This window comes from Sapajus apella, unplaced genomic scaffold (genome assembly GCF_009761245.1).
Source record: "Sapajus apella isolate SASKATOON/1434 unplaced genomic scaffold, GSC_monkey_1.0 scaffold118, whole genome shotgun sequence".
Classification (NCBI taxonomy): Eukaryota; Metazoa; Chordata; class Mammalia; order Primates; family Cebidae; genus Sapajus; species Sapajus apella.
In genome coordinates, this window is record NW_022437058.1 from 4,955,902 (window position 1) to 4,969,437 (window position 13,536).

General features: G+C 39.6%; 1 protein-coding gene across 1 annotated transcript in view; it reads right to left on the reverse strand.

Moving 5' to 3' along the window:
* Positions 1–13,536, reverse strand: part of ZNF484 (zinc finger protein 484) — a 432,825-nt gene that overhangs the window by 144,999 nt on the left and 274,290 nt on the right. The window lies entirely within an intron of this gene.

Below are 13,536 nucleotides of genomic sequence, written 5' to 3' on the forward strand. Positions count from 1 at the left end.
GCAGTGGCAATATCAGAGGGCCTTACACTTACCTCTTGGGGCTCCAACCCAGAGAAATGCAGAGCCTCTGCTAAGCAGAACGATCAGCCTGGGGTGGAATGGCCATGTCACAGGCCCAAGCTGGAGGCCCTGCCTGGTGATGAGCAGGGGTTGGGTGCTCACAGGGAAGACAGTCTGGCCTCTTTGAGGAAAGAACAAAGAACCTGAGTGCCTATGGTGTGCTGCAATTGTAAGACACTCAGGATCTTTGTTTTTCCCAGCCTGGTGGCGGCAATAGAAGGTAACGCTGTAGCAGTGGTGTCAGAAGGATTGTCAGTTGCCTCTGAGAACTCTACCCCAGAGAGAACTGAAGCTGCTGCCAATGGGAATAATCAGCTAGGGGTGAGGTGACTGCACTGCAGGCCCAATCCAGGGGCCCTGACTGGTGTAGAGCAGGGGATCAGGGGTTCACAGGAAAGAGAGACTGGGTTCCTCTCTGTATGGCAGCTGCAGCATGCTGGAGGTTCCAGCAACGCAGTCAGGATCTTTGTTCTTTCCCTAGTCCAAGGGCAGCAAGGGCAGTATCCTGCAGCTGCGATGGTAGGGAGCCTTCGGGTTGCCTCTGGGATATCCTTCCCAGGTAATCGCAGTGCCACCACTGACTGAAGTGCTCAGGCAGGGGCAGGATGGCTGTGCTGGGGGTCCAGGTTGGGAGATCCTGTGCAGTGAGGAGTAGCAAGGGCAGGGATCTACATGGAAAATAGTCTGGTTGCTTTTCCGTATGGCAGCTGCACTGTGTTAGAGACCCACCATGGTCCTTAGGCTTGTCATTTACTCCCTCTGCAGCCTCAGGGCGGAAGGGGGGGCTGCAGCAGCAGAAATGGCAGAACTCTGGGAGCTCTTCCCCAGGGAAGTGCAGAGTCGCTACTAACCTGAGTGTTCAGGCAGGGATGTGTTGGCTGGGCTGGAAACCCAGGCCAGTAAGCTTTGGCTGGCAAGGTGTGACAAAGCTGAAGTCTGTTTGGTCCTCAGCAATGTGAATGCAGCATGTATCCTGGGAGCGTGCAAGAGGGCCAGGCCTCCCTGCTGGCAGAGCTATGGCAGCTGGCCCTGGGATGCTCATCAGCCCAAGGCCCTTGGGGCTCCATGTGTGCCTGAGTGACAGTCTGCCCAGACTCCACACAGCTTTCTGTGTCAGTCTGGAGGCCCTGGGGAGAGAAGGCCAGGGGATCTCCCGTGCCCAGGATTGCAGAGGTCCATGGCAGGAGTATGGGTCCCTGGAGGCTTCTGCTCCCTCACCCTTTCCCTGTGGTGAGAAGCCTTCCTTGGTTCCATGCCAATCCCAGGTGTGCAGCTGTCCTGTCTCACTCTTCTCTGTTCTCTCTGTGTTTTGTTGCTTCCTTGAGGAGTCCCAACGTGTCCCCCTGGGCAATCCAGTTGAAGAGGTAATGTTTATTGGCCACACTGTCCCTTGATATTTTGCAACCCATCTGAGCCATAGTCCTTCAGCCACATCCATGACCAAGTGCCTGGGAGATTTACATAAACTCAATACTCTGCTTGTATAGTAAAAAACAGACCACCATCACCATCGAAGCTGAGATTTTTAATCACCACTTATAGAAAGGCTATCAATGAAAGTCCATTAAAACTAAGCATATATACATATTGAATATCTGATAAGACACATCTTGAAAATATGTAAATATTTTGATGCATAATATTTAAGGAAGGAGAAAAGAACAGAGACATTTTTTAAGCTTTTCATCCTATATGATGCCTGTATTTAGAATATAGTTAACTCATTTGAAAATCCAATTCGGAATAATAGAGAGAGAAACCTATATTCATTTTCCCCATTTCACTTGTATTATTTAAGGATGTCTCATTTCTAAAAGGCAATAGGCAATTCAATGATATTTTAATTTTAAAAAACAAGCTTTGTTTTTTTTTGCTTTTCTCAGTTGGAATGCCAATCAAGAGGTTTTTTTTGTTTGTTTACTACACTTGTAATGAAATCAAATAGCTTTTCTGAACAGAATAAAATATTTAGAAGAAGAAATAGCTTATAAGATTATTGAGTGAATGTGAAACTCAAACATTAGATGAGGTGAAAAAACAAAATTAGTTATTCCCCAAGACCCACAGGGATAGGAGAGTATCTCTAGATTGGAAGGTGGGAGACAGCTCCTTTTCCTCAGTTTTACTTATGTACTTAGTTCAGCATATCCACACATAGTGCTGACTGTACGCCAGGTACTTTGTAAAATGAACAACTGTTGATTTACTGGATTTTCATAACTCCCAAGGAAGGTGATTTTTATCATTTTGGCCTTTTACCTGAGAAAAGTGAGGCTCATAGAAGGTATGATGGTTGATTTCATGCATTTACTTGACTGGGCATGGGGTGCCCAAACATTTGATCAAATATTCTTCTGGAGATTAACACTGGAATCAGTAGACTAGTTAAAGAAAGCAGATTGTCCTTCTTAATGTGAGTGATCTTCATCTAATCACTGGAAAGTCTGAATTGAGAAGAACAAAAAGACTGATTCTTCTGCAAATACTAAAGAGCCCCTCCTGCCTGGCTGTTTGAGCTCGGACATTGGTCTCTTCTGTCTTCAGACTCAGCTGAAACATTGGCTCCTCAGACTCAGACTGGAACTATGCCATTGGCTCTCCCAAGTCTCTAGCTTGCCAACTGCAGATCTTGGGACTTCTCAGCCTCCTTAATTACATGAGGCAATTCTTTGTCATAAATTTTCATATATATATATATATATATACACACACACATATATACATATATACACATATATATATGCATGTGTACACGCACACACACACACACGCACACACAGACACACACACACACACGATCTGTTTATCCAGAGAGCTCTAATACAGGGGGTAAGTGTCTCAAGGCCACACAATTATGAAGCTCACCCAGGTAGTCTGACTCCAGAGCCCAAGTTCGTTGCCTCTATTGACCCTTCAAATATCACTCAATGTTCATGTAAAACATAATGTATTAGGCACATTACATATACACTATGTCATAACTTAATGTCATTGATAGGTGCTTTGAAATTTCAACTTTGAGTGAAGTAACATACTGTGTGCCATGGGAACTTAAATCTTATTTATATCAATTAGCCTATGGTAAAATTGGTTTTGTTATATAGTACAGCATTTTAGTTAAAGTTGCAGTTTCTAAGAACCTATCAATGCCATTAAGTGAAGACGTACTGTATTCCTCCTGTGAGATCGAATCTAATATCTCTATTTGAGAAATGAAAAATTGGAGTCTCAGACGATTTAAGCAAAATATCCGAGATAACGTATTTCTATGTAGCTGAGGTAGAAATTGAACCCAGATCTTTCTGGCTCCAAGCACCATTTTCTTTCCAATTTGCCTTCTTCCAGTTATCTACCTTTAATTAATATATGTATGTATCTACCTTTAATTAATTAATAACTATAATCATGAAATAAGCTGAATTATTTTAATATCTAGATAAAATGGGCTTAATACACATTTGGTAGAATATTCCAGTAGCCCTCCCAGCATTTATGTGACTCTGAATTTACAAGTTCTCTAAATGCTTTTTTCTTTTTGCAGCATCTGGAAGTTTCTTACTTCCACATGAGGAATGCAATGTCATTTGTCGCTTTTTCACATGACAACAAAAGAAAATAACAAAAATAGTACACAAGACCTTGCTCACATGGAAAATCCATTGCCTATTTTAGAAACAGTCAGGGATGTCATTACACACAGCAAAGAAAATAACAGAGGTTAAGCAATGTTACTGCTAGGTTGCTCTTATGTATACATATTTTCATTTCTGATGCTTTTTTCCTCTTAAGGGTAAAAAACAAACGTCAAACTTCTATAAATCTCTTATGCGGGGCACTCAGCTTTCTGCAACTCTGTCCTTCTTCGCTTTGTAATTTACACTTTCGAAGCCCATCTAAGTGCATTCATAGACAAGGCCATCCCTCCCCCTGGCCTCTCACTGCGGGGTAGGGGGTAAAAAGTGGGAGATGGGTTATATGCTTCTAGTTGGGTAAATGTGTTTTTATGTGGGGTGCATTTTATTATCTCTTTCTAACAAACAGAAAATCAAACATTTTGGTCTGTCTGATCACAAGCCAGACTAAGGTTTGAACTTCTCTGAGACTGTTTCCTCAAATGTACAATCAGAATCATGTTATCGAATTCACTGACTGAACCAAGCTCATTCCTCACTCATTTTTTATTGGTACTTCTTAAAGAATGTAGTTCTCCCTCTCTAGGTTCCATGTTTTGAACATGAAATTCCTATCTCTGTGTCCCTGGCAGAGAGGACTAGACCAGGTGTGGACATCTGACCTATAAGATCCAAAGCATGACGTTTGCTTGGTTCATCACCTCCTTCAATTGTAGATGCTGCAGATGGAAGCATATTGGTGTGAGAGGACTGAACTGCCAGATGAGGTGGAATTTCAACATTCAGGCTGCCCTCCCGGTAGAGATTTAGGTAAACAGGAAAGAACGTTTAATGAAAATAAGGGGAACAAAGCAACCGTGTGGAGAAAAGCAGAGATGACACATCAGGAGGCCACACATGAACAATAAGTGAAACATTAGTTTCTAGGCCTCAAACCTTGATGCCAGCATTCAGGAGCTTCCTAGGCCCCCTCCTTGCATGGCCTGTCAGCTGTCCCATTTCCTTCCACTAGACTTCTTTCGTTTTGTTTAAGCTAGTTTCAATGGGAGGCAACTATCTCTTATAATGAAGTAATCCTAAGATAAAGGGTTATTGTAAAGTTCGAATGAAATTAGATAAGGAAATATGCATACATGCGCTTAGCACATATCTAGAAAATTATAAAATGATGATTAATAAGAATAACTGCTTGGTTTTAATTATCTCAATCTTATTACTATTAAAATTTCCCGGAATTCAGCCTAATTTTTTCAGGACAAGGATTATAATATTCCACAAGATTCAAATTAGTCATATATTTTTAATTTGAAAAGAAAACTACAAAAGATGTTATAATTCAATATAAGCACTCTTTATAGAACATTTGTTGTTTGATTTCATTTTCATGTTACATTAAAAATTTTTTCTACCAATGCTTGTCCAATATGATACAATGAAAACAATCACATTGGGATCATCAAAATTTTGAATTATTTATAATATGCTCTTTCATTCACCAGATTTTTTTGAAATAAAAAATGAATTTTGAAGAACATTCATAGTATCTATAACCATTTTCTGTTCAACTTCTGAAAGAAGAAGGAATACTAGCTCTTCGAAAGTTGGATTTTGGTTTAATTATAGTATCATTCAAAGGACTAATAACGACTAAAAGGAGCAATGACTTTATTGTAAAGACACATGTAGAGTAACACTTCAGTCACCAGGAGGAAGGCTGCACTGAGGCTATTTAAATGTAAATATATTTAAATTAAACAAAACTAAAAATATAGTTTTTTAGCTGCATGAGCCACATTTCAAGCACTCAATATATTGCAACCATATTGGATGATACAGACCCTTTCCTTCAGCCCAGGAAGTTCTAAAAAGCTCTGTAAAGGACTAGTGCTTTCTCCACATCTTTCTTTCTTTATTAGGCATTTTTTCCCTAAAATCTTCTACCTGCCATGACCACTCATAGCCTTACTTCCATCTCACCCATGGGCAAAATGTCCACTACAGTTTTTGGCTATTTATCTTTTGTTAAAGTCATGGAGAGAACGTTGTAACACTGTTATATTTTTGATCCAACAACCTCTTTTAATTGTGAAACTGCTGCATCTGACCGCGTGCATGAGCAATTGACCAGGTCTAATCTAATCAGCCATGGCTCCTTATATTCCTTTAGTTGTCAGTCCAAGGGTAGGCATGTAATCACAGTAGGACCATAGACCCTCTATGAGATTATAAATATTCCAATATTGGGGCAAGATAGTTCTCTCTTGCTTTTACTTGGAACAAGTGATTGATGGAGCTGGCAGAGGCCATCTTCCCACCATAAGGAAAGGCCAGCTTGAGAAATAAGCTAAGCAAATGCAAACAGTTCTGAGAGATGTGTCATTGTTTCTAAATCTCAATGTGTGAAGAAAACAATTCCTTTAGCTTGAATGTGATTACAGTTGTTTGCAATCAAAATATTTCTGAGACTGAGGCGGGAGGATTGCTTGAGCCCAGGAGTTTGAGACTAGCCTGGGCAATGTAGCAAGACCCTGTCTCCACGAAAAAAGAAATTAGCTGGGCATGGTGGTTTGTGCCTGTAGTCCCAGCTACTTGGGAGGCTGGGGTGGGAGGATCTCTCAAGCCCAGGAAGTCAAGGCTGCAGTGAGCCATGATGACACTACTACACTCTAGCCTGGGCAACAGAGTGAGACCATTTCAAAAAAAAAAAAAACTGGTTAATATGTGGGTATTTGCGCATTTTATGGCATTGTGTATTAAAAGATAAATATTTACAATATTAAAATTTTTTAACTCTTTAAGTAGATTTCTGTATAGTGTAATACTGCCATTATGTTTTGTCTTTTAGATTGCATATTGTCAATTTTTTCAGTTTATTTAGTGCATACTTTATGTAAGATACTGTCATATTCAACAAAGAATCTTCTAACAAAATAAATGGACAAATCAAGAATGTGTCAAAGAATATGAGTTCTATCTTGATCATTGATACAGTTTGATGTTTGTCTCCTTCAAATCTCATGTTGAAATGTGATCTCCAATGTTGGAGGTGGGGCCTGGTGGGAGGTGTTTGGGTCATAGGGGTGGGTCCCTCATGAAAAGCTTGGTGTCCTCCCTGTGGTAATGAGTGGGTTCTGGTTCTATTAGGTCACAGGAGGTCTGACTGGTAAAAGGCGTCTTGCATTTCATTCCCTCTCTCTTGCTCTCTCTCTCGCCATGTGAGAGGCCAACTCCCCCTTCACCTTCTGTCATAATTGTAAGCTTCCTGAGGCCTCACCAGAAGCAGATGCTGATGTCATGCTCTTTGTACAGTCTGCAAAACTGTGAGCCAAAATAAATCTCTTTTCTCTGTAAATTATTCAGCCTCAGGTATTCCTTTATAGCAATGCAAAATGGACAAATACAATCACAATTACTTTTTAAATGCAAACTAACTGTGAGAACTGTCTGTCTATATTTAAGACTATAATTTTAGGATCACACAACTATGCTCCCAGCACTCAGTAAAGACAACCTGTATTATATTTCTATCAGTCTTTTACGTTCACAGTTAGAAAAAATGATTAAAATATTCTGACAATAGATTTCCCTGATAAGTTCAGTAGCCCAGTATTCTTTCTTGGTTTTTAACTGGCACGCTCCCTTTAATTTTATATTTATTTCTTTAAGTGATGATTATAGAGGCAACAAGTAATACTTTTCTTTATATAGGATTGGATTACAATTAACAGCTGAATTTAGGAAAGGATCTAAAGATTTATCATTATCATCTTGCAATTTAAAACAGAGCAGGGGCTGGGTGCGGTGGCTCACGCCTGTAATCCCAGCACTTTGGGAGGCTGAGTTGGGCAGATCATGAGGTCAGGAGATTGAGACCATCCTAGCCAGCATGGTGAAACCCTGTGTCTACTAAAAATACAAAAAAATTAGCCGGGCATGGTGGCACATGCCTGTAGTCCCAGCTACTCGGGAGGCTGAGGCAGGAGAATTGCTTGAACCCTGGGGACGGAGGTTGCAGTGAGCTGAAATTGCTCCACTGCACTCCAGCCTGGTGACAGAGCGAGACACTGTCACAACGACAACAACAACAAAAGCAACAGAACTGTAGCCCCAAATATGCAAGTAAATGCAAGGCTCAACTTCAAAAAAATTACACTTGACGATGAAAAAGTAGGAAATGTTTGAGAAACTTTATAGAAATATCCTTTTACAAATACACAAATTAGCTGGGTGTGGTGGCATGCACCTGTCGTCCCAGCTACTTGGGAGGCTGAGGCAGGAGCATTGCTTAAACCCAGGAGGCGGAGGTTGCAGTGAGCTGAGCTCATGCCATTGCACTCCAGCTTGGCGCCTGGCGACAGAGCGAGACTCTATCTCCAAAAAAAAAAAAAAATATGCTTTTACTTAAAAAATAGGAGAAATATGTACTATGGGTCGGCCACTACTTACAGGCTCCTAATTATTCATACGTGAATTCTCAGAGGGCAAGGGCTGGGGTTAATACTACTTTTAATGAAAGTCTGCTTTTATGAGTTTTCAGATGCCATAACCAAACTGACATCCTGTACTGTTGTTCTCTGGGGAGCTTCATGCTCAGAATGAGCTCATATGTTCCATGACCTTGGGCCAAACAATATCTTAAAGAAGTAATCAGTATAACATTTCAGAAATTGAGGTGGCCAAAGTTGGCCTAGGAAAGTCTCTCAGGATTTGATATGCTGAGTGCCGGGAAATTCATTTTCCATTCAGAGAAAAGGTCATAGAAAGTATTCATGTGCCTCAACTTCTAAAAGCGATATAGAAAAAGAAAAATTGGGCTTAAACAAAATTTTTAAAAATCTGTCTTAATTTTCTCAGCTGTGATCCTTTATATCTGGGAAGGCTATTACTGTGGAGAGGCCTTAATATCGACTATTTACACCGGTCATTTGAACAAATATCCTAACAACAACAGAAAAACATATCAGTGTTCTGCAGAATCCTGACTTGTAATCAAGTAGACGGTATTTAAGAGTCAAGGTTAGGTCACAGGAATATATTGGAGCCAAGAATCAGAATTCTAGTATTTGTTCCAGCACTGATTTGTTCAGATATGAGTGATGTTTTCAGTTAGATTTCTTTGGGGTAGGAAGAAATAATGTTACATGACTTGGAAAGGCTTGATGAAGGTTACTGAGTAAATAGATGTTTGCTGATTGCTGTTGAACAGTGGATCAAATTATTAAAGAAAAGTTATTTAGGATAGAAAATATCTAAATGTAAAATTATAACAATGTGTAGCTATTTTAGAGTTCGTTAGTTGCAAAGCTGTTAAAATTATAGATACTGCATATTATAATATGTCCATGTGGAATTTCTGGAACTTTGTAAAAAAAAAGCTTTTTTTTTTTTCTACAAAGATGTTTAGGCAGTTGCCAGTTTGGCACTATTTTACATTTTCTGTAGTGAGAGAATACAAATTATTTGATCTGAAATTACTATTTCATGAAACACATTATTTGACTATTAAATCGTCAATTCTTTTGGAGCTGGCCGACAATGTATCAATTTATTTTTAGTAGGGCAGCTCATGATAAAGGAAAGCAGAAATCCTATAAGGACAAAAATGTTACTGAGCGCTCCTCCTTACAGTACTTAAATTTTGTTTAGGATGAGATAAATGAAAAAAGAGCTTCAGACTTTAAAGATCCAGAAATTTGGGAAATTTTTCCAAATGTTCATCTGGATGAGTAAACTGTCACATTTCCAGATTGAAGAACATTTTCTATTATTATTCTGCATGGAGTAGTATTAGGGAAAATGTTAAATTGAAAAAGTTACCATATAAGAGCTATATCCAGAGGATCATATTGAATTGACTTTTTACTTACACAAAAATATATTCAATTATCAATGTTTCTGAGCAAAAATAAGGCAACAGGCCAGGCTCTAAAAATAAATATGAGACTATAAAAGATGCATGTCTTATATTCCACCAGACTGAATGGGGCAATGGTAAAGGAGAATGCAGAGGCCACAGAATTTATATCATTGCTTTATTATTGCCTCACATGCATCAACCCTTGAGGCAGGAAAGATGTGTTCATAGAAACCAACTTGCCAGTGACCACGCCAGGAAAGTTCAAATAGACTTTGCTATGGCATGGTAAGAATACAGTAATATTGATGTAACATTGACTAGAATTCAGTAAACATAGAAAGCTGAAAACTGATAATAGTAACAACCATCATTAATGAGTTCTTGTTATATACCAGGTGCTGTATTAGCACTCTCTGTCTTTCTCTCTCTCTCTCTCTCTCTTAGAAACCACACATATTCATATATATTTACATAAAATGATTATACAATTCCAGCAGCCACAATAGAGTTTGGAAACATTTTCTTTTTTCTTGTTTCAAAGAAATGGGGAAACACAGGCACAGACAAATATAGAAACTTCATAGCATTCACGCAGAGGATACAGAATGGAGCCTGAATTAAAATGCGTCCTTGGATAGAAGAGGCTTCATTGTGACAAACATGCTATTTCCTCTAAACCCAGACTCCCTCCTCTTCAAGTAGTTCAAGCCCTCTTTTCTATGCCTACACTTGTAGATTAGCTCTCAGAAATGATCTGGCTGGTTCTCTCGCATGCCTCCTTCTCTCCCATCCTGACTCTCCACTCAAAAGGTAAGCTGCTCTGTTCATTATTTCTCTTAGTCTATGCTCCCTCCTATATGTCTCCACCATATTCTCTCTGGAACACCGTTACATTCTCATCAACTCCCTCCACATCCTCTACCTCACACACCTTGACTTAAGTGAGCCTTCTACAAAGACGCTGCCCACCTCCCACCTCCAGCAATTGCAAAGGGACGCTTCTCAGAGTTGGAGGCTTCTTGAGATTGGGAGGAGAGGCCGGTGTTCTCCATCCTCAGTGCAGCTCAGGTCATTCCTCCTGTGTAACAAACCCTTTTCCTTGAGGTTCACAACATCCAGCCACACGAACTGTATTTCTTTCCTTTGCTTTTTTGAAGATCTTGAAGCTTTTTTTCTAGAACCAAGTTTCACCATCATTTCTATAACTGGCACATAATGGTTGTTAAATTATATTATTAATAAATTCATAGTGATTATTCTTAATAAATTATGTGTGACACACTCACAATTCATGGTGAGAAGACCATGTATCTTGAGACAGGAGTTGAGAAGGACAATAAGACGCCCCTTCCCATACTCTGAATTCTAAGTCGTATGATCTTGTCAATATCAGGATTGTCAGCCATCCACTTCCACAGCCAAATCCTAGATGTGTGGCAACTTTGAAATATTCAATTATAACATCATATACACATACAATTATTCCAAATGACTTTGAAATATTCAATTATAACATCACATACACATACAATTATTCCAAATGACTTTGAAATATTCAATTATAACATCATATACACATACAATTATTCCAAATGACTTTGAATATTCAATTATAACATCATATACACATACAATTATTCCAAATGACTTTGAATATTCAATTATAACATCACATACACATACAATTATTCCAAATGACTTTGAATATTCAATTATAACATCACATACATGTATACTCTTTCCAAATGACATTCCTCCAGCTATCACTCATCACCTCCACTCTGCCTTTCTTCATTGTATTGTAAAGAATAAATTGGCCCATTGTGACAATCTTTGTCGGTATCCCCATTCCTCCATGACTTTGTCTTTCTGCTAGACCTCCTATGGAAAAAAATTCCACATCATAATCCACCAGACTGTCTTCTGTTCTCCTCCTACACAAAAAACTCTCAAACAGACGGAGAAACTCATACAACTGCATTAGAAGTTCATTTGAAAGGCATAGCTGCCAAACCCAATTGGAATACCACCTGGTGTTTCCATATTTTCCTGGGCAACTTTCTCTTTCGCTTCCCACGTAGCATATTTCAACCCCCTATTGTGCTTTAGTTTTCTTCATTACATCACTACATGAAAGTGTAATTCATTTATTCTGCGCTTATTTATTGGACATCTGTTATGTCCCAGGAACAGGGTGCTAGGTACTGTGGTAGAAAAAGCATGATGTTTGACTTTGTTCCCCCTCTCACTTCTGCCTTCATTCCTAAGAGCACTCACCTATCTCTGTGTCCACCTTGCCTAGGGGAAGAGATATCTTCCTCCATGCCCAGCCATTCCACCTGTACTCTGTCAGCTCAGCCATTAGTTCAGTTGGCTTATCACTCTCTCCTCTACCTGCAAATTCTCCATCCTACTGGCTCTTCCCCACCAGCACTTACATTTATTTATTTCTGCTCTATCTTTAACCAATCAATATGACCACTCTCAACCATCAGGTATGCTTCTGAGTTTTTCCCTATATTTTCTACATCCTTCAGACCCACGACAGAGCTGTCCACACTCCCCTCCTCATTCATTTCATTCTCTCTCCAGCCCCTGCAGTTTGGCATCTTCTCCACTATTCTACTGCAATGGTCCCTTCCAGGGTCAACAAAGCCTCTTTATTAGAAAATGCACAGGGCACTTATTTTCTTCAGTCTTTGAACTCTGCAGGTATTTTTTTTTTGGGCAGAGGCACAATAAAAAAAGAAAACTTCAGGCCAATATACCTAACGAACATAGACCCAAAAATTCTTAACAAAATACTAGCAAACTGAATCCAGCAGCACATCAAAAAGTTAATTTACCACAATAAGGCAGGCTTTACTCCTGGGATGCAAGGCTGGTTGAACATATGGAAATCAATAAATGTGCTCCACCACATTAGCAGAATTAAAAGCAAAACCCTTATGATCATCTCAGTAGATGCAGAAAAAGCTTTCAATAAAATCCAACATCCCTTCAGGATAAAAGCCCTCAACAAACTAGGCATCTAAGCTACACACCTCAAAATAATAAGAGCCATCTGTAACACCCACAGCCAACATCATACTGACTGGGCAAAAGCCAGAAGCATTCCCCCTAAGAACAAAAACAAGACATGGATGCCCACTTTCACTATTACTATTCATTGTAGTACTGAAAGTCCTAGCCAGAGCAGACAGGCAAGAGAAAGAAATAAAAGATTTCCAAATAGGAAAAGAAGAGGTCAAATGATCTCTCTTCACTAACAATATGATTCTCTCTCTCTCTTTCTCTCTCTCTCTGTATTTGTTTTTTTGGAAACTGAGTATCCCTCTGTTGCCCAGGCTAGAGTGCAGTGGTGCTTCCAGGTTCAAGCGATTCACTTGCCTCAGTCTCTTGAGTAGCTAGGATTATAGATATTCACCACCACGCCCAACTAATTTTTTATTTTTTAGTAGAGACGGGGTTTCACCATGTTGGCCAGGCTGGTCTTGAACTCCTGACCTCAAGTGATCCGACTGCCTCAGCCTCCCAAAGAGTAAGATTACAGGTATAAGCTACCATGCTTGGCTGCTGATGATATGATTCTATATCTAGAAAACCCTAAAGACTCTGCTAAAAGGCCCCTAGAACTGCTAAATGATTTGCAGTAATGTTTCAGGATACAAAAATAATATGCAAAAATCAAAAGCATTTCTAAATACAACTGGGTACCCCAGCCTTGAAATGCATTTTTAAACTATTTTTTCCTTTCCTTCCTAATCTCAGAATGCAGTCTTTTACTATAAGACTCTTTTGTTCCTCTCCCTTTCCCACCAGGTATATCTATGCACAGTGCTTGCTTATCTAATTATGTGCTTGCTTAGAAATTCCAGGGACCAATTGGGAAATAAACCAGGCAGAGAGACCCAGGTGCAGATCTTCTGCAGGGGAGTTATGCCCAAGTCAGGATGATGCAAATCAGACCTCTAGCTGGGCGATTAC